The sequence below is a fragment of the Mesoplodon bidens genome (genome assembly GCF_964165515.1).
Source record: "Mesoplodon bidens genome assembly, chromosome: 3".
Taxonomy (NCBI): Eukaryota; Metazoa; Chordata; class Mammalia; order Artiodactyla; family Ziphiidae; genus Mesoplodon; species Mesoplodon bidens.
In genome coordinates this window covers 147,635,442-147,658,340 of record NC_138178.1, presented here as the reverse complement: position 1 = coordinate 147,658,340, position 22,899 = coordinate 147,635,442, and the positions used below count along the sequence as shown (strand labels likewise).

At 41.5% G+C, this 22,899-nt stretch overlaps 1 protein-coding gene across 7 annotated transcripts in view; it reads right to left on the bottom strand.

The window, feature by feature from the left end:
- LOC308613799 (uncharacterized protein) overlaps positions 1-22,899 on the bottom strand; it is a 366,445-nt gene that overhangs the window by 211,955 nt on the left and 131,591 nt on the right. The window contains exon 1 of one of the 7 annotated variants that reach the window (XR_014015321.1): positions 15,958-16,445. The exons of the other annotated variants lie outside the window; for them this stretch is intronic. The gene's annotated coding sequence lies outside the window, so the exon portion shown is untranslated. Of the gene's footprint in view, positions 1-15,957; positions 16,446-22,899 lie in introns of those variants that run through there. 7 annotated transcript variants of the gene reach the window in all.

The window sequence follows — 22,899 nt, the reverse complement described above, 5'->3', positions numbered from 1 at the left end:
CCTTTCTTTTTTTGGCCTCAATGTTGAAAATGAAAACCTTTTAAGTCAATACATTTCAAACCAGCTACTGTCCAAGTCTATATTTGAGAAGCTCTCTGTGCATTTTTATCATTTAGTTATCTAGATTCTAATACCTGAAGAATTTGTTCCACTGATTCAAGCTGAAAATGTAATGATTTTTTTCATCTGACTCCAAACTCCTTGTTTATTGCCAAATAAGCAAGGAAGTTCCAGAACACTGTACGTAACACAACTCACACCCTTAAAACAATTTATTTTCTTTATATACCAACTGAAGATGTTGCCATCCCCAATGAGTTCACAAATAAAATAATCACTGGGATTGAGAATCTGTCATTTTACTAGTAGGAATCCTAAAGAGTAGCTGCTTTTGCCAAGTTCATTCATTCAACATATATATATTGAATACATACTATGGACCAGGCACTATTTATTCTTCTTGCTGGGGATGTACAAACAAACTGACAAAAGTCTGCTTTTGTGGAGCCTGTAGTCTAATGGAGAAGATATATAATAGGCAATAAACATAATATATAGACAAATTACATGGGATATACACATATAATATTAGAGGGGATCTGTGCTATTAAAAAGAAAAAGGCCAGGATGGAAGAATAAGGGGATTCAGGAATGAATGGAGGGAGGATGGGTTGCACTCTTAAATAGAATGGGTCGGGGTAAGACTCACTACAAAGACAGCTCCTAGCCAAGTCTTGAAGGAGGTGAGAAGTGAACCAGATTTAACTTTCCTAGTAATTTTTACCTCGTACTGATTATGCATGTAATAACACATGCCTTAAAGAGAAAAAGTTCTGTGTATGAGCAAACATATGAACAGCCCAGAAGAGTAAATAAAAGAGAGCTGTGTGTAAACCCCCTTCATTTTTGCAGCTTTTTCTACCAAGTGAAACTTACATCTTCAATTAGGCATGCTCATTGTGCATTCCCCTCCACACCCACAAGGGTTGTTCTAACAAGATTCTTACTTCTATGATTCATACTCCTCAAACCTCAAGAAGAAACTTCCAAGTATTCATTTGACACATAAAAAAAGCACCAGTGTTATCCAACCAACAACCCCACTGAGATGGCCCAACTACAAGTCAGGACTTAAATCTCAGGATGGGAACTCAAGAGGCACTGAGCTTTTCCCACTGTGGTGAAACCTCTGCTCTTCTACAGGGTTTAATGGGAAAAGACTGGACTGTGAAATCAGGAGGCCTCACCACCAACCAGCCCTGTAACCTTGAGCAAATCACATCACACGATTTTCTCAACTATAAAACTAGGGTTTGAACCAAATGATTTCTAAGTCCCTTCTAGGGATAAGTCCACTTCAGAAAAAAACTTTTGGTAAATAATGCTATATCAAAAAGTATAATACTTTTTGACACAGGGTTATATGAAACCCTATATATACCCTCTGTGATTCTGCTAACCCACCATCACAGATCCATACACTTTAATTTGTTCCTCTAGTAACAGTATCAATTCATGTCGGCCCATGCATAAAATCACCACTCTCCCTCTCTAATCAAAAGATCCACAAGAATGGGCCTTGACTAGCTCACCAAGGGCAAAAGAATGTGCAAAAAGATGATATTCTCATCTCAACATCATTATCTACATCCTCTTATTAGACCAGACTAACATAGAAATTCTAAAGTAACACAAGCATGAAACTGCCAGAGTTTTAAATATTCTTTATGCACCACTACCCCCAATTTTTTAAAGTATGTTTTTAAATAATAGGCTTCCTTAAAATTTACCTGTAATCCATTAGTGTAGCTGCTATGACATTATTTCAAATAGGCGCTGTAGGGCTTCCCTGGTGGCGCAGTGGTTAAGAATCCGCCTGCCAATGCAGGAGACACAGGTTCAAGCCGTGGTCCAGGAAGATCCCACATGCTGCAGAGCAACTAAGCCCATGAGCCACAACTACTGAGCCTGCACTCTAGAGCCCGCGAGCCACAACTACTGAGCCCATGTGCCACAACTACTGAAGCCTGCGTGCCTAGAGCCCATGCTCTGCAACAAGAGAAGCCACCGCAATAAGAAGCCACATACCACAACAAAGAGTAGATCCCGCTCTCCACAACTAGAGAAAGCCTGCACGCAGCAAAGAAGACCCAACACAGCCATAAATAAAATAAATAAATAAATGTATTTAAAAAATAGGTGCTGTAACAAGCAGCTGTTTATTCAGGAGGGCTGAAAATCCTTGGTCCATTCTCACCACAGTTTAATTAAGAGTTCCCTGCTGTGTGAAGCCCACCTTCTCACTGCAGAATTTTAAAAAGCAAATAAACAAACCTAGGCTGGGAGCACTGTTTCCTGCCTTCCTCTGGGATATACTTACACCTGGACAAATGTCTCCTCCAGCAACAAAATACAAAGAAACTATAGGGGACTAGGGGACTAAAAATAACTACACACACTGCAGTTGGGGAAATCATGAACAATAAGATACAAAGTGGCTACCAACCAACTGCCATTTCTGAGGTGTTCCGAGCAAAAGCAGGGCACTGCACGTGATCCCTGCACACAGCACCACCAAAGGGGTGGGCAGATCACCTCTGGCCCGACCCACGGCTCCACCCCTGCCCTCATCCCCCCACCCTCACCCCATTTAAGGAACCAGCCTGCCCTCCTTGGAGAGTGACCAAGGGAACCTGTTACTTGTTTCTGCTCCCTCACAACAGGGGTCCCAATAAAGCCGTGCCTGAACTTCTCATCTCTCCTCTTTTCAACTTTTACTGATTAAAGAGTCCAAGGACTCAAGTCAGTAATAGTACCACCAACCAGACACACCACACGGGTCTCCTTAAGAATGGAGTCTCAGAGTTATATGGGGAAAGAAGCAAGGTGGTTGGCAGAATGTGCAGCATCCACTTTGCTCACAAACAAAAGCAGAGTGATCCTGGCTCTGGCTTCCCCTCTGAAGCAACCTGACCCAAGCAGGGGCTGCAGCTCCTGGGACAGCAGGTTCCACAGTGCAGTACTGACAGCCAACCACTACCAGTCTCCTTCTTCAGCTCTCCTGATGATTTTCTGAGTTACCTAGCAGCCTTAATCAATCCCTTTCTGCTTACACTAACTAGAATAGATCTTAGTATCTGTAACTAAAAACCCTGACCAATTCATGTGGCACATATTCCTTTCGTTATTTCCTCATACCAGAGCTGAGCCTGAAAGACACGAGTAATCCACAGAACATTCCACTATAAGTCAAAAGTTCTTTGTTTTGAGCCAGGGCTCAAATCCACAATCAACACCTCCAACCTTTTCTTATATGTATTTTCTCCTAAATGTCATCACCTCTGCCACACAAACAGAAGAAAATGATTTTTGCCTAACTAATTGTCTATCAATAAAGAGTCTGATGACAGTAACTTGGCAAGGTAGAGAATGAGATACAATAAACATCACTTCCTATAGCAGCTCAAGTTTATGGAGAATCCTGCAGGGTTAGGTAGCACTTTGAGAACATTTCCAAACTGCAGACAAGGTGATCTAATGCTGTGTTTGAATGCCAAAGCAATCCGCACCCTGTGCCAAGGCACAACTTAATTCACAAGGCGGCAATGAACTTTTCACTTATGTTCTCCCATCCCTCAGGGCAAGATAACCAGGTTAAAACCACAGACACATCAGCTAACTAAAATATGACACCATTACCTAATGCCAAAAGCACACTGGAAAGGGTGAGAAGTGATTATGCATGTTAAAATTCTCTTCTTCGTAGAAAGACATTATGTCCCATAAAATCAATTAGCAAAGCAGGAAAATGTAATCAGTTGTTACTAATACTGTTCTTTAAGATGGCCGCAGGATCTCACAAAGGACATTCGATACCTTTGAATAATCAAATTACTCTGCGTATCGGACGGCACAAAATCTTTCTCAGGTAATACTCAAAGGCAAAACTTTCATATAAAAGATCACTTACACACTTCTGAAGCCAATTAATGACACTGATACTATTCACAAGGCGTCTCAATGCTCTGCCAAATAGAAAGTGGGTATTCAATTCAAAGGAAAGCGCGAGATGCGAGACAGCCTACTAAAGTTCCTGCCAACCTAGCTCTGGGGCACAGGCACAGAGGCTAGCTTCACCTCTGTTACTGCAGGACCACTTCCCCTCCCGCTGCCCCGAACTGCCTTCATCAAATACTTTACAGCGCACTTAGCTTTAACACCGGTGGTGGGAAGAATGGGAATACAGAAAAGTTAAAACATAACTCTACGATTCCCTAAGGACAGGCAAATCAATTTGCTTTAAAAAAAAAAAAAAAAAAAACCTAGGAAACTTGGAGCTTGGCTACTTCAAAACAAAATCTTTGAAACAATCAATTCATAGAGCCTATCGGCAAAGAAGTTACTAAGATGAGTACCGAGCTTTACTATGATTACACATGTGCCATATGTGTCCTTTGGATGCATCTGGTGTTCTCTTTTTTTTTTTTTTTAAGAAATGAAGTCTTTCTGGGCTAGAAATGACACATGGCCTACTATGATGTTTTTTATGGTTTCTCATATTTAGACTCTAACTTCAGTCAATCTTACTGCAAGTTTAAGGAAAGATATGATGCTCATTTATTAACAGTGTCAAAATCAAGGGATGCGTACATAATACCACAGATCAGTGATTCCCAAAGCTGGTCTGCAAAACAATACCTGCATCTGTAGGCCCTCAGAGAAATAAGGAAAAAAACTTGCTCATGAGTCTTACATAAAGCTAAATTTATCTCATTTAAAGGGTTGCCCTATATTCTGAAATTATGTCCTTCTTATTCTTCTGGTATACAAATGGCCTTTCTTTACAAAACGCTAAAAAAAAAAAAAAAAAAAAAAGATCATAATTACATGTGTAAAATGCCAAAGTCTAGGTACCACTGCTCCAGATCTTCTTTGCCTCTCACATCTCCAACATCCCAACTCCCCTCCTTCCAGCTGCTCAGGCAAAATGTAAAAATAAATAAAACCTAATGGCATTCTCGACTCCTCTCTCACACCCCACTTCTAGACCATGAGCAAAACCTGTCAGCCTTACTCTTAAAATGTGTCCCTATTCAACCACTTCTCACCAGAGGAAGACACTGATTGTATCCATCACCCCCAAGAGGGATATCAAAATGGCCAATAAACTCATGAAAAAGTCCTCAACTGCATTAGTCTTCAGGGAAATGCAAATTAAAGCCCCAACAGAATACTTCTACACACCCACCAGAACAGCTCAAGTTAAATGGCAGGAAATACCACGTGCTGTCAAGAATGTGGAGCTCTCCTATGCTGCTGATGGACATATAAACTTTGGAAAAACTGTTCCTCAGTATCTACTAAAGTGAATATACACATACCCCATGACCCAACAATTCTACTCCTAATTATATCCCCCATACATGTCTTGACAAAAGACATATACGGCAATATTCATGGCAGCACGATTCACTAGCCAAAGACAGGAAACAACTGTGGTATCATCATACAACGGAATGCTCTACAGCAACCAAAATGAATGAACTGCAAATACTTGTAAGACCATGGATTGTCTCACAAACACAATGTTGAGTGAAAGAAGCCAGAAACAAAAGAACAGATTATGCATGATCACAGTAAAATCAAGCTCAGAAACTGGCCAAAAAAAACCTAACCCATGGTGTTAGTAGTCAGTGGGTAGTGCTTTGACTGGGAAGGGGTAACCAGGCCTTCTGAGGGACCAGTAATATAATAGTCTGCTCTTAATCTGAGCACTGACTACACCAGTGTACTCACTTTATAAAAATTCATCTCACCATATACTTGTGCTTTCTGCCCTTTTCTGTATGCTTGTTATACTATGATATATAAAGTTTTTCTTTCTTTTTTTTTTTTTTTTTTTTTTTTTTTTTTTTTTTGCTGTATGTGGGCCTCTCACTGTTGTGGCCTCTCCCGTTGCAGAGCACAGGCTCCGGACGCGCAGGCTCAGCGGCCATGGCTCACGGGTCCAGCCGCTCCGCGGCATGTGAGATCTTCCCAGACCGGGGCACGAACCCACGTCCCCTGCATCGGCAGGCGGACTCTCAACCACTGCGCCACCAGGGAAGCCCTAAAGTTTTTCTTTTTAATCACCTTCCCAATAAGGCCTCCTCTAGCCTGACTTCTCTATCTAAAATTTCTACCACTCCCCAATATTTCATATCCTTCTTCCTCTCTTACTTTTCTACTTTAGCACTTGTCAATATCTAACACACTATCTTACATACTACATCTATTTTACAAGCATATCTTGTTTACTGTCTCTCTCCACTCATTAAACTACAAATTCCACAAGTGCAGGTATTTTCTCCATTTTGCTGGGTGCTGGGTCCCCAATGCCTGAAACAATGTCTGGCAGAGAACAGGCACTCAATAAACACTGATTTAATTAATCTATTAATGATACAGCCTTGCCCAACTTAATTATGTTTGTGGATTCATGCCATGTGTTCTTGCAGTCATCATGGTATATTTAAGCAATAAGCCAGTTGCTGTTCCTGGTTGTACATTTCTGAACCTGGTTTCGAGACCTCTCATCTTCCTGGTCACCCTCTGGATGCTCAAGTTCTTCCCATTTCCAGATTAGGTTCTGGCCAGTCTGGAGTACAACAGAACACTATGAATTCATAACATCTGTTTTTTTTTACAAATGAAGCATAAGGCTGGCATTAACTATTCTCTTATCATATCTACCCTGTGGACTCAACTTATACTGAGTTTAGGGTCAAATAAAATTAACAAAGAAACTTAATTCTGATTTTTCTCCCTTCACATAAACATACAAATCAAGAAATATTCCCATCCTCTAGAGAGGTCTTTGGTTTCTGATCCTAAATGTAGAAATTTTCTCGTATCTCTACCTCACTGTAAGATTTTTTTTTTTTTTTTGGTATCTGCCTTTCTCCCCAATACCAAAAGTAAAAAAAGAGACTGCATTGTATTAATTTGGCATAGATGTTATCAAAGCTATAAACAATGATTCTCTAAAAACTGCAAGCTCTTTCATCTACCCATCCATCACTGTAAGATTTTGCTCACCATTCCAAACCTCAAGTGCTTTTTAAAGCAGTGTTGTTTCTCAACCTTTTTTCACTATCATTCCCAAAAGAGACTTTTTAGACATTTTTCTTAATAATTCTCCATGAAACTTTAATACCACAGATATACTGTATATGTCTATGTACTTACACTGTATATCTGTTTATATACTTACGTATATTGTGCTTGAAACATTAAAAGATAAAATTTCTACCCTCCTCCCAACAATTTCAGTTCTTTGAACATGCATACTTTAAAACCTTGATTCTGTCAACTACTACATTACCTTACCTTTCTAATTTTACTTCACAAGTAAATTTGTCAACAGAAAACCGTTTCAGTCAAAGATGAAAGCTCTAACTAACAGAAGTCAAGTACAGAGTCCAACAGCACAGGAGGAAAAGCTTCCCTCCCAGCTGATACAAATCCACTAAATCTACCATTTTTAAGTATACTTATTCAACAAGCTACAAACCCACCAAATACCCACTCTGTATTTTCCATCTTCTTCATAAGGAGAGCATTTTGTTAAACTAAACACTCTGTTGAAATCAAAAGACAGCAGTCCCTTGACTAATACCTATCGAACCTTCTTGAAATCTATTTTAAAAAGAAAACAAGATTAGCACAGAATGACCTGTTTTAGTCTCTCCTAAATCCCTCTAAAATCTGTTACTTTTCTTGGCCTTCTGGTCCAGGTAATCCCTACCTTCACTCTTTTAAGAATTTCCTGTTTCCCTAAATTCAGATTAGTATTTTTTATTTTCCACATTATGTATTAGCAAACATTTTAAATGCAAATCTGACCATTCTGCTTCCTGGATATTTAAAATCCTTCCAGAGCTCCTCCTACCTGTAAGATAAAGTCCCAACTCCTCAGCATGATACGCAAAGCTTTCCACTATGAGGCCAAACAGTGGCAACATCTTCCCACCTCTAGAAAGCTTTTTCATAATCATTTTACTCTGTAGAGTAGAAATGTTCTTACACCCAAGCCCCAGCACCCACCTGCCCTCCCCAATCTATCCACTTCCCCTTAGTCTGTGCAGATTTGAGAAGCAACACCACCTCCTCAAAGAAGTCTTCTTCCTCACTCTCCAACCTAGCATCACAAAGCATTTCACAACCAGCTTTACAAGCACTCTGCCTACATCTGGTAATTACTTGCTTATCAGTCTGTTTCTCCCACAATTGAGCCATTCAAAAAATATGCGCAAAATCTGCAGCAACATGGATGGACCTAGAAATTATCATACTAAATGAAGTAAGTCAGACAGAGAAAGACAAATATCATGACATAACTTATATGTGGAATCTAAAAAACATGATACAAATGAACTTACTTACAAAACAGAAACAGACTCGCAGACATAAACTTACGGTTACTTAAGTTAAGGGGAAAGGGGGTGAAATTTGGGATTAACATGTATACACTACTGTATATAACACAGATTAAACACTACTGTATATAACAGATTAAACAAGAAGAATGTACTGTATAGCACAGGGAACTATATTCACTACCTTGTAATAACCTAAAATGGAAAAGAATCTGAAAAAGAACATATATACACGTAGATATCTTTATCTACCTATCTAGCTAGCTAGATAGATAGATATGGCTGAATCACTTTGCTGTACACCTGAAACTAACACATTATAAATGAACTATACTTCAATAAAAAGTTAATTTAAAAATATATATATGGGCAAAGAAATGCACTAAGAATACTTCCTTCAAGCTGATCATCTAAACCATGAACTTGACACTAACTTTTGTGCCCCCAGAACCAGGAATGCCAGGACCCTATGGGAACTGGAAGCCCAATATGTATTTTTGGAAGTACAGAAACCATAAACAAAATATAAAATAGATAAACAACAAGGACCTACTGCATAGCACAGGGAACTGTACTCAATATCGTGTAATAACCTACATTAGAAAAGAATCTGAAAAAGAATATGTATGTGTGTGTGTGTATACTGAATTACTTTGCTGTACACCTGAAACTAACACAACCTTGTGAATCAACTATACCTCAATAAAAAAGTAGAATATATAGTTGTACATTCATATAATTGAAAACTATAGAGCAATGAACTACAGCTACAAGCAACATATGGATAAATTTTACATGTTAAGCAAAAGAGACCCAGTACGTATGAAAACATGCTGTATAATGTCATTTGTACAAATTTCAAAAACATGTAAAAACCAATCTCTGGTGTTAGAAGTCAAAAGAGCAATTACCTTTAAGGAAGAAAGAGGGCTAGTGATTACAAAGACGTATGAGAAGGCTTCTGGGGTCTGATAATGCTCTTTCTTGACCCTGCATAGTGGTTACACACGTGTATTCATTTTCTGATAACTTATTGACCTGTATCTTTACGATCTGTGCATTTGATGTGTATTCTACTTCCAAAAGCTTTTTTAAATCATTGTGGTAATTTTAAAATTTTTCCTACAAGCCACAGGTCATCCTAGTTATAACCTTTCTAAAACACTTGTAGTCATTCAGCCTACTTTGTTTTCATGCTTATTAAGTGCCCTTTTCTCTTTTATACACCGCTTAAAACCTGGCTTCCTATGAAAGTAAAAAGACCACAGAATAGGAGAAACATTTTGCAAATCATATATCTGATAGAAGATGTGTGTCTAGAGTATATAAAGAACTCTTACAACTCAATAATAAAAGGACAACTCAATTATAAAATGGGCCAAGGATCTGAATAGACATTTCTCCAAAGAAGATATACAAATGACCAATAAAAACATGAATGATTCTCAACATCATGTCATTAAAGAAATGTAAATCAAATCCACAGTGAGATACCACTGCACACCCATTAGGATCACCAAAATAAAAAAGCCAAACAGGGCTTCCCTGGTGGCGCAGTGGTTGAGAATCTGCCTGCTAATGCAGGGGACAAGGGTTTGAGCCCTGGTCTGGGAAGATCCCACATGCCACAGAGCAACTAGGCCCGTGAGCCACAACTACTGAGCCTGCGCATCTGGAGCCTGTGCTCTGCAACGAGAGGCCGTGACAGTGAGAGGCCTGCGCACCACGATGAAGAATGGCCCCAGCTTGCCACAACTAGAGAAAGCCCTCGCACAGAAACGAAGACCCAACACAGCCATAAATAAATAAATAAGTAAACAAATGTGGGGTTTAAAAAAAAAAAAAAAGCCAAGCAGTACAGAAACAAGTGTTGGCAAGGCTGTGGGCAAACGGGAACCTTCATACACTGCTGGTGGGAATGTAAAAGGGTACAGCTACTTTGGAAAACAGTCTGGCAATTCCTCAAAAGGTTAAAACATAGAGTTACCATATGCCCAGAAATTCCATTCCTAGGTATAGACCCAAAAGAAATGAAGACACATGTGCACACAAAAGCTTACACATGAATAGCAGCATTATTCTTAATACCCAGAAAGTGAAAACAACCCAAATGTCCATCAACTGATGGATAAACAAAGTGTTATAGATCCATACAATGGAATATTACTCAGCAATGAAAATAAAGTACTGATTCATGCTACAGTGTGGATGAACCTTGAAAACATTACGGTAAGTGAAAGAAGTCAGTCACAAAAGACCATATACTACATGATTCCATTTATATAAAATATGCAAAATAGGCAGATCTGTAGAAACAAAGTAGATTAGTGGTTGCTTAGGTCTGGGGGGATGGGAGGGGTGAGAGCTAAAGGGCATGAGGTTTCTTTTTGAGGTGATGAAAATGTTCTAAAATTGTGGTGATGGTTGCACATAGCTGTGAATAATACACTAAAAACTATTGCATCGTATACTTTAAATGGGCTAATTATATGATATGTGAATTATATATCAATAAAGCTGTTATTTTTTTTAAATCTGCCTTTTTCTGCAATGGCCTTTTAACAGCTGTGCTGACTTCTTCAGAAGCAGGCCTCATTTTTCCTTATCAGCGGGATCTGAAATCCTACAGTCACAACTTTTGTTTCTTGGAGCTCCCTACCCATCTGGATGAAACCATACTCCTTTTTATAGTTCTGCCGGCCTTGGAGGTACACTATCTGTTCTCTGAACTTTGTGAAATCTCTTCCTAAAAATCCAGGCCAAAAGATTCTCTTCCATCATGGCAAAACCCCAAGACGAAATAGCCACTTTCACCCAAAGTTCTCGGTATGAATCAGTTAGTCACAATTTCCATCTTCTGCCTTCTAAGAAAAGAACTACCAATAAGTCAAGGACTTACCAGATGTCTCCATTTATAGGGTTGAGATTTCCATGAATATACAGATAGTTGAAACACACCATTTATAAACTATTTTATCCCTGTGCCAGCTTTGAACTTACACACATTTATTCAGGGATGCATTTCAGATGAGGTTCTGGGATTGCAAAATCACAAAAGACACAGCCCTGGCCTTCAAGGTTTAACAGAAGAAGCAAACACAGAAAAATAATTTTAAGATGTTTTGACAAAGCTCCCCCAGCTTCCCTCTATCCTGGCACTTAAAATTTGACTTGTAATTTTCTGTTACTCATCTGTCAACCTGGCTTGCGCTCATGAAACCAGATGCTCCCTTTGAATCCCAAGGACTGAGAGTGCCCTGAACACAGGACAGTTTCAACAAACCGTTTGTTGACTGAACATGTGAATGAAGAAGCATGAGTATGCCAGGAGAACCAAATGTGTCCCACAAGGGACAAGGACAAGTTCCTGTCCTGCCCTCTTAACCTCAGCTCACTGTTACAAATCCCAGCCACACCTGGCTATATAGTACAGTCCTTGCTGAGGCTGGCAGGTAGCAAATTAAGCTGAGAAAATACCCAAGTTGATTCCTTCTTCTGTCTACTCCCCTTTCCTCCATCTGAGCTCTTAGCTTTCCTACCCCGAACCTCTCCCTCACCTGATACCCAGGGGGAAATGTTCAGGATGACCTTTCAAAGACAACTACTGATAAGATGGGATTTTCCTGTGTAATGCAGATGAAACTGATTTTATAAATCCAAGACCCCACCCTTACGACCCAAGTGAAATGCATCTTTCCATCAGGGTCTTTAAAACTCCGAGGGAAAGATACTAGGAAAACTGAAAAGCTGGGAGGGCTTGTAAGAAGGAAGGACGGGTAACTGGCATCTCTTGGACATCTATTATGTGCCAGGCACTGTGCATGCTGCCACCCCACTGCCATCCTAAGTGCTCCCATCCATCGGTACTAAATCCCACCTCTGAGAAGGACGTTACATACACTGTCTCATCTCATCTTGACAATAAGCTTGTGAGTTAAGCATCAGCACTGTCCCCTTTTTAAACAGTAAGAAAGAGGTTGAGAAATTACCTGAGGTCACACTGGTAGGATGGAACCCAGGTCTCCAGTGCCAAAGCCTGTATGCGCCATGGCCACTTACTATGAAACAGTGTGTGACACAGACCAGCACCTTAGCCTCTGACTCCATATTCTAAATCTCAACTATAAAAAATGAGGAAGGGCTTCCCTGGTGGCGCAGTGGTTGAGAGTCCGCCTGCTGATGCAGGGGACACCGGTTCGGGCCCTGGTCCGGGAGGATCCCACATGCCGCGGAGCGGCTGGGCCCGTGAGCCATGGCCGCTGAGCCTGCGTGTCTGGAGCCTGTGCTCCGCAACGGGAGAGGCCACAACAGTGAGAGGCCCGCGTACCACAAAAGAAAAAAAATGAGGAAAATTCCTGCCTCAAACATTGGCGATGGAAATTAAATGAGACAATGTATCAAAACAAGTGCTAGTACATAAATGACTCTGAAAAATAGCACTGTTCTTTCCTTGCTTCTCCTGCTATGAACTCTCCCGGACTTAAACCCTGGGCAAGCAGTGGACACGATGTAATTTGTACATCATCCCTCACACCCTGTCCTGGAGGGTAGGCTCTGCCTTACTTCCCTAGAATAGATTGAAGTGAAATCAGTGCCTGAGAAAAGCATCTGGGACGCCAACTACCGCCCTACAAACCATCAGAACCCACCACACTTGTATCCGGAAACTATTCAGAGAGAAATCTACGGTCAAAGCAGCTCTGGTTTTGCTCCCACTGCTTCCTTCCTGAGGAATCCCAAACACCCCTCCCTAAGGCTGCTGTGCTCCACGTCACAGCCCCAGGGATAGAAACGCTGCATTTTTCCCGGGGCCTCTTTTCCTTCTCCCCCATCAAACTGCACCTGAGGCTTCCCTGGTGGCACAGTGGTTGAGGGTCCGCCTGCCAATGCAGGGGACACGGGTTCGTGCCCCGGTCCAGGAAGATCCCACATGCCACGGAGCGGCTGGGCCCGTGAGCCATGGCCGCTGAGCCTGCGCGTCCGGAGCCTGTGCTCCGCAATGGGAGAGGCCGCAACAGTGAGAGGCCCGCATACCGCAAACAAACAAACAAACAAACAAACTGCACCTGAAAGCCCTCTTTTACTGGACAGATCTCTCTGTTTTGCTTGTTTTTAGAAGCCATTTTTAAAAGACAGGGAACATGAAAACACTGGTGGTTATCCCTGGGTGATAGAATGGTGGATGACTTTTTTCTTCTTCAAACTTTCTTGCAGTTTCCCAATTTTCCACAAAGCCTTATGCAATGCTTTCATAATAAAAAAGAAAGACTATACATTGAAATGATTTCCTTAGTCTCCTGCTGGTCATTTTCTTTTATTCTTCCTGAGTTCCCCAACAAGCTGGCAGCGTCTTGAGAACAGGACTGCAAAATTATCTGCACAACACTCAGCACAGGGGACTTCCCTGGTGGTGCAGTGGTTAAGAATATGCCTGCCAATGCAAGGGACACGGGTTCGAGCCCTGGTCTGGGAAGATCCCACATGCTGGGGAGTAACTAAGCCTGTGTGCCACAACTACTGAGCCCGCGCTCTAGAGCCCACGAGCTACAACCAGTGAGCCCACATGCCGCAACTACTGAAGTCCACACACCTAGAGCCCATGCTCCACAACACGAGAAGCCACCGCAATGAGAAGCCCGTGCACCGCAAAGAAGACCCAATGCAGCCAAAAATAAATAAATTAAATACAAAAAAACCCAAACACTCAGCACAGTATCTGATGCACAGCAGGTGCCTGGCACAAAACAGCTCAGTCGGTAGCTGGGGAGTGAATGATGAATATTCGGGTAATATTTAGAAATGGACTTTGCCGACTGACGGTGGGCAGAGCAAGGTGTGAATGTGGCATGTCCTTAGTGGACTTGGATTATTGCAGCTGTGTATCATTATTTACAAGGTAGCTTTCAAACAGTCAATGCAGTTAAACATGAAAAGTCTGCAACCTGAAGACAAGGTGAACTACTCAAGGTGATTCACCGCTGCAGTGGTCAACCAAGACCAGGATGGCGACAGATGTAAGATCCTTGTGCATCTTGCTGTGAATGAGGGCACCACAAACTGAGTTCATTAAAGAACCTCGGGGCTCTGTGCCCTACTGAGAAGGCACATCATGGCCCTGGTCAGCCACCAAAGTTCAACAACACACTTTATTATTATTTTTTTTTAGATAGAACTTATCTAATTTTTTTAAAGATTTTTTTTGATGTGGGCCATTTTTTTAAAAGTCTTTATTGAATTTGTTACAATATTGCTTCTGTTGTTTGGCCGTGAGGCATGTGGGATCCCAGCTGCCCCACCAGGGATCGAACCCGCACCCCATGCAGTGGAAGGCAAAGTCCCAACCACTGGACCGCCAGGGAAATCCCAACAACACACTTTAAAATTAATCTTTGTCCTTAAGATTAAATAAGCCTAAATACTAAAGCAAACTCTAGAGGGTTGATTTAACGTGAAAGAGAAGTCTCAAATATTTGGTTTGGAGGAATGACCTGAACACAAATTTTAAAGAACGGTATGCTGTATTCAATAAACATACAAAGCCCACAACTCAATAGAAAAATCAGGGCAGTAAAAATGTTCCCCCTTTTCACCATGACCTAAGTTAACTAATTAACTTTTACTAGTGACTTCAATTCTGTTTGATCAATTGAATGTGTGTTTCCTAGAAGCACACTTGATTGCCAGGACCGATCTTACACCTGTTTCTTGTATTTGCAATTAACTTCAGTTCCATTAACCTCTCTTTAAAAATCTATATATTTCTAACATGCCTCCGACCTCTTAAAAGACACTTATTTCAAAACAATGCAGATGCTGACGTGATGACAGCACGATAATTTTAGGGCAACAGGCAGAGATCAATGACAAGATGATAACTTCACAGCAGAATTCATGCTGCAAGATGAGAAAGTAAGCATTTCACCCAGAAAATACATTTCTCACGTTTTTTGGTCATGCCTTCAGTTGGGAAGTAAAATGAAAGTGTTCTTACTAGAAAAAAAAAAATTCTGTGGTTATTCCAAACTCTGTGCAGATTTCTATTTATTTCACCACAATTATAAATATTTACATTTCCCCTAGCTATTTGTACTAGACACAGTAGGAACCCTGAGCCTGGAACTTCTCTGGCAGGTGGGAGCCCCTTAGGTTGTTTCCCACATCTCAGAAAACTGACCAAAGAGAACATTCAATGACAACTATTATTTTGACTCCACTGGAAGGAAGAAAAATACATTACCCAAAAATTTGGACAGGGATCAGACATACTCAGTCTTCTTCAACTCCTAAAAGTTCACTCATGCACCACCCAAGTTTTCTTGGTGAAGCAATAGGAGGAAGTAAGAGAAATGCAAAGAAATGATGTTAACTCCTGTGTAAACCATGCCTGAGTCCCCTGGAAAAGTGCAAACAGAGTCTCAAAACAACACAAGTTACTGAACCTTTCCAAGCTCCAGCTTCATCATCTGTTAAATACTGATAATACCTACCTCACAGAAATTCCATGAGGATAAAAATGAGATGGTATCATTAAAGAACCTACCATAAAACCAATGCATGGGGCTTCCCTGGTGGCACAGTGGTTGAGAGTCTGCCTGCCGACGCAGGGGACACGGGTTTGTGCCCCGGTCCGGGAGGATCCCACATGCCGCGGAGCGGCTAGGCCCGTGAGCCATGGCCGCTAAGCCTGCGTGTCTGGAGCCTGTGCTCCGCAACGGGAGAGGCCACAACAGTGAGAGGCCCGCGCACCGCAAAAAAAAAAAAAAAAAAATGCATGGGTGAAGTTCAGCTGAAGATATTTATGACCATTGTTAACGGAGCACTGGTGGAGGTCACGTTGACAGGCCAAAGTCCTAAAACAGATACAGGGAAAGAGGCCACCAAATGGGTCACATGCCAGTTCTGGGAAATCCAGATCATCGCTTAAGATACAAAGAACTGTCCCTGACTCTCCACCGTGGTACAATACAGCCACCACGCTTAAAAATTACACCAGCAAAACCAGCCTTTCACTGGAGAAATGGGTGGGGAGCTTCCATCATCAGCATGGTATAGGGTTTAACGGTGATGGTCATAGCAACCCCATTATATGTAGACAGGCTTTCCAGCATTCCAACAAGAAAACACATCCTATGCATACAGCCAAATCATGATTTCAACCATCTGGTCCCAACGGAAGACCGTACTAGACAATTCCTCAGCTCAGTGGCTATTACAATGTCTGTCAATATGTATAAGAAGAAATTCTATAACAAGGACTCAACATCTTGGCTCCCCTTCAGAGTCCTAATATCTATCTTGCAGGCTTATTATAAAGATTAGCAATAATGTGACACGAAGTGCCTGGCACAGTGGGTACTCAATAAATGGTAGCCAAGGTAAATTTTATTACTAGAAAGCAACAAAATCAAAAGGATGAACCTGTCATGATGCAATTGGGAATACAGTTGTTCCTTTTCAACCGAGAAGTTAAGCTGCATGAAAACGACTAGTTAAAGAACACAGTAACAAGCCTTATAACGGGGAGTAAATCAGTAAGCAGCAGGTTAATCAGTTTACCACCCAAGAATGAATGTCAATGGGCCCATCCCTCTGGGTCAAATAAACAAAATGAGAAATGGTTCCTATCCTCAAAGAATCTACATCTGCCTGAGGAGAAATTACAGGGTGTTTCACGGTCTGTCTGTATGCCCCCCTTGACTCGAGGTCCTACGAAAGCAAAACCCACAATTTTTCACTGCCACACGATGCACGCCTTCAATAAAAATTTGGCAAACAAATGCGACATTCATTGGATCTTGGCCCTAAAAGTGTTATCTAACGCAAAAGTTTCCAAGCCTGGCTTCACTACTCAATCTGAACTTTCCAAAGACTGAGAATCTGAGTACTTAAAATGCTGCCCAGGTGATTCTGATACTCCAGGGAGACTGAGAACCATGCATCTCACTGAGCCCCCGTGCACTGTATGTATGAATGGCCTTTACCATGACCCGGTCCTAAATGATCCGGTCTATGCATGCGATGGGGGACAGAACATAGCCTGGCACACCTGCATGCAGCTCTAGAAAAGTCCTTTCTGATGCTCAAACACCTGTATTTACTCATTTCTACCCTGTGGGGTCTGAGAAGACAAAGGATTTCCAAATTGCCTAATGGCAATTTATGACTGATGACTTCCCTATGACTGATTTTCAATTCCTGTGACAAGGGATGACGTTCCTTCTGAGTCGTCTCCAGGTTAAACATCCTTGATGGATTATGCATTCATTATTAAACTGTAAGCTCTTTAAGTATACAATACAGTACATCAGCATTCCCCAAACAAGGAAGAAATTGAGGTGAGTTACAGCAACCAGAAAGACAGCAATGAAGGAGGTGAGCCTTGAAGGTTGAGAAAGTTACAGATAAAACTAGAGTTCAGGGGCTGGAATTGCCTCAGCAGGAACAAGGGAGACAAGATAATGGTGAGGAGAAAGATACACAGGGAGGGGGATAAGAGAGAGAAAGAACTGAGTATACTGATTTCACCTACGTTTTGAATTGAATGGAACTAAAATCGAAAATGAACAAAGGCTCAAAGGAAGTCAGAAATAGTTGGGAAGAGGAGAGAACAGAGGCCTTGCACATGAAGGCAGAAACACAGTCCTACAGTCCTGGGGAGGCCAAAGAAATCAGATGAACAGTAAAGGAGAGACCCAAAAGAAAGGTCACGAAGCAGGCAGGAAAGCGCACGTTTTGATATGCTGGAACCACTTAAATTCCTCCAGGTGGCACACGTACCTAAACGATCCATCAGAAAGAATAATCAGGCAAGACTCCCGGAGCCTGGGGCAGCAAGAGTCAAGCTGGTCAGAAAGGAGCTGCTCCAGCCACCCAGGTAGAAAGGTCAAGGGTCTGTATCAGATGGTGGCCATAAAACAAAGAGGACAAGTTGAAAACGGTCAATTCAAAAGGAAGAAAAAAAGGCAAGGCTTACTCCTGGACCAGACCCAAGGTAAAAGAAAGGCAAGAATCAGAGATGACTTCTCAGAGGTATCCGAAATGGTCAAAGAAGAAGCAGGCAGTGGTCAGGCAGAGAGTCAAGCAACCATGCAATGGAGAGTAGTGAGCACATTGGTGGATTAGTGACAGGGTGGCTTTGTTTACAAAAGCTTCAAAGTTCACTCCCGGTTCTACAAACGCACCCGGCAACAGGTGGTCTTGCTATTTTCTCTGGTCCCAGCACAGGCTGTAGTTTCTGTGTCAGCAGACAGGGAATGTCTGCTTTTGACTCTGAAATACGTAACATTACCACCAAAGTTAAAGTGCTTTGACAAGGCTCGGTGAAATGAGCCAGGCACAAGAGAACACATATCGTATGTTCCCATTTATAGGAAACGTCCAGAAGAAGCAAATCTGTAAAGATGGACAGTAGGTTAGTGGTGGCCTAGGGCTGGGTGCAGGGAAGTGGGGTGGGATTGGGGAGAAATGGGGAGTGACTGCAAATGGGCTAGAGCTTCTTTTGGGGTGATGAAGATGTTCTAAAATTGTTTATGGTGCTGATTACACTACTCTATGAACTACTGACCTGTACACTTCAAGCAGGAAAACTGTACAGTAAGTGAATTAAAACTCAATAAAGGTTATTAAAAAAAAAACCTTAGGAGTGCAATAAATGGGTACTATGACTTCAGAAGCTTAGAGATTATCTCCCCAGTAAAAATGATTATTAGACTAGAGTTCAAATTAAAAAGCCATTAGGCAATTTGGAAATCCTAAAAGATTTCAGAAAGTCTAGTAAGTTGTATTCCTCCTAGGAGAAAAAAATTAGGCATGGAAAAGATACAGAATTAAATATATAGATACCTTTCAAATTATTTCGTACAATTGATGTCAGTTTTCTAAAACATACTTCAAAAGGAAAGACAAAGACTTAGGGTTTTATCAGACAATTATGTCAAGTGATACTGTACTGAATACCTATAGTTCAGTTTCTTAGAAGCTGAAATAAAATAACGTATAGTAAGCCGATTCAATGAAAAGCAAAAAGATTACGTAACTTAACAATTATTGAGCAGATGGATCAACTTATTTTATAAATTTGAGTACCTGAGAAAAGCCCTAACATAAAGAGATGTCCTCTTACTTGAAAGATACCAGAGAACTACCCAAACAATTTCTCCTCCACAATATCTACTGAAAAACATAGTTCCTGTTCCCCCGACGCCTTGCTTCAGTGTTAAAGCCATTACTGCTGTTTCCACTGAACACCCAGAATATTTTTTAGACCAAGTTCCCAAAGATTGTCAGTTATTCATCAAACGTTACATTCGTTACATGTGTCGGGCTCTCAAAGGCACCCTTTTCAAATGGCTTTACCGGGGATTCCCTGGTGGCGCAGTGGTTGAGAGTCCCCCTGCCGATGCAGGGGACGTGGGTTCGTGCCCCGGTCTGGGAAGATCCTACATGTCGTGGAGCGGCTGGGCCCGTGAGCCATGGCCGCTGACCCTGCGCGTCCGGAGCCTGTGCTCCGCAACGGGAGAGGCCACAGCAGTGAGAGGCCCGCGTACCGCAAAAAATAAAAATAAAAATAAATAAATAAAAACTAAAATGGCTTTACCTTCTCTTTCTGCGTCACATAACCTGCAATTGAACACACATGGCCGATGCCAATTGAATCTTGTGAACCAAGGATGAAACCAGGAGGGCAGTGAAGAAAGAGCAGTAGTGTTTCTGTTCAAACTGCCTTATGGATCAGAAGAACCAAGAACCACCATCCTATCTCCTGACTGAAGATGTTCCTACAGAAACATCTCACTGTTGAGAAGTATCCATTATCAGCAAATACTGCTTTTCAAAGATACAACCATTTACTACGACCTCAAAGGAAAGACATGTAAGAACTTCAAAATACCACTGACTGAAATATGACTGATGCTTTCAACACTTTTACTTGAATCTTAAGTGAATTTTAATTCAGTGGATTCAAATATATATTTAGCATAGTTCACCTGCCCAGAAGAAAATTTTAAGCAATCAAAAAACCTAGGAATACGTAAATAGGCATTCTGAATCAGGAAACAAGGAGAACGGTCTCCCTAATAAATATGGCCTATGAGACCCTATTTGTTAACTGATCCAAGTTATGGAACGCATAAAATAATAGAGACTTTGAGAAAGGAAAGAGCCAGGGCTTTTTCCTACTACAACATCCTCCCACGTAAATAAAATCACTCTGGCCTGAAGCCATGTTTATTAAGGGGCCAGTCTGGTACCACACACCACGTACTGCCCCAGTGGCTCCACACAAAGTGAAGCCCTCTGACACCCCAGAGGGAACCAAAATACCAAGTTCTCCCAAAAGCTGCTCAGGAATCACAGAATGGATCAAAGAGAAAGCTTTTCCATCTATCCAGAGAGAAAACCAGCCTTTGGAGGGAAAATGCCAACTTTCCACAATACATTCTGGCCCATGAGTTAAGCAGTTCCACAAAGTATGTAAGATGGAAACCAGTCTACTTTCCAGAAATAATACCATCACAACGGGACATTACTTTAGAAGTCTGAACTTTTTTTCTCTCATTTGATCTCAAGAATTCTGAGAAGGGCAAACGCTTTCCCCATTTCACACAGATGAGAAAACTGAAGCTCGTGAGGATTAACAGACCTGCCTAGCTGCCAGCTTGACCTCATCCACGGATACCTCATACCCAACATGTACCAATCAGCTCAATTCTCCACCCAAACCTGCTCCTCCAGCCTTCCCCATTTCAATACCTGGCACCACCAGTATTCCAGGTGCTCAGGCCAAAAACCCTGGTGTTCCCCTTAACTCCACTCTTTCTTTCACTGCATATCATTCACCCTTCTGTGAGCCATGTTAGCCTCACTTGAGATGAGTCCAGAATCCAGGCACTTCTCATCTCCTCCACCACTGCTATCATCATATCCCACCTAGGTCATTGTTAGAACCCTTAATATCTCCCTGTCTCCACCTCTGACCCTACAATGGAGTTCTATTCTCCACACAATGGAGTTCTGTCCTTTAAAAATATGTCAGATTGGGGCTTCCCTGGTGGCGCAGTGGTTGAGAGTCTGCCTGCCGATGCAGGGGATGCGGGTTCGTGCCCCGGTCCGGGAAGATCCCACATGCCGCGGAGCGGCTGGGCCCATGAGCCATGGCCGCTGAGCCTGCACCTCCGGAGCCTGTGCTCTGCAACGGGAGAGGCCACAACAGTGAGAGGCCCGCGTACCGCAAAAAAAAAAAACCAAAAAAAACAAAAAAACCCCACCTCATTCTATTCTCAAATATGTCAGATCAAAACCCTTTGTACAAAACCCTCCAGTGGCTTCCCTTATCACTCAGAGTTGTTCACTGCTGTATATCCAGGATGAGAACAGTATCTGCCATCTAGAAGGTGTTTACCGAATATTGCTGATTAGTAAGTGAAGGAAAAATGGCCACAGTCACAGAGCCAGGGCTACACAAATATTCCAATGTTCTTTTGGTAACAGGAGACCAGATTTATAACAGCCAACAATCCACATGAGAGAAAATTCTTAAATTTCACCCTGCATAACTGAACCTTGTAACACATAACACATAATCAATACTGTGTCAAATTTCTAACAACAAATTAAAATAAAAATATTATTTTATAAAGCCATGAAGGGACTGCCCTGGTGGTCCAGTGGCTAAGACTCCAAGCTCCCAATGCAGGGGCCTGGGTTTCATCCCTGGTCAGGGTACTAGATCCCACATGCATGCTGCAACTATGAGCCCCCATGCCACAACTAAGACCCGCTGCAGGCAAATAAATAAATAAATATTTTTTTAAAAAGAAAAAAAAAAGCCATGAAATCTCACACTATCTGAGTATTACAGATTTGGCAGCATGGGCAACTGCCAGCTTATTATCACAGCACTGGTACGCAGATCTTCCGTGTGACATGATGTCACCATACCTCAAGACCACCTCACACATAAATGACAAGGGCTCTAAAAGACACAGAACTGAGCACCTAGGAGAAGAGGTGCTAAGCATTTCTAAATCTCTACACACTGGCACTACACCAATCATCTGAAACAGGAATTAAGTTTCTAGCGTGTTACAAGTAACATCAGAAAGGCTAGCTTTAAAATTGTCTCCTGCCAAAATTACAAGGAAAGACTTTCAGCTGAGTTAAAATGTTGATTTTTTTCAGATCAGAGTGAAATTAATACTAAAATTATTCACCAATGAGGAATTTTCCCACTAAAATGTTTGAGTTAAAAACAAAAACTCTAAATTTCTTTTTTTAAGCTCTTTCAAAAACACTTCTACTATCTGCAAAAAAAGCCCTAAATCTCACTAAATCATAATAATAAATTCACAGAATTTTAACAGTTGGCCTTAAAGGAAACTTAATTCAACCCTCAACCTTCCTATTACAAATGAAAAGGTTACCTGGTATATAATAAATGAACAATGAAGACTTGTTAAATGAATGAACAAATCAATGAAGA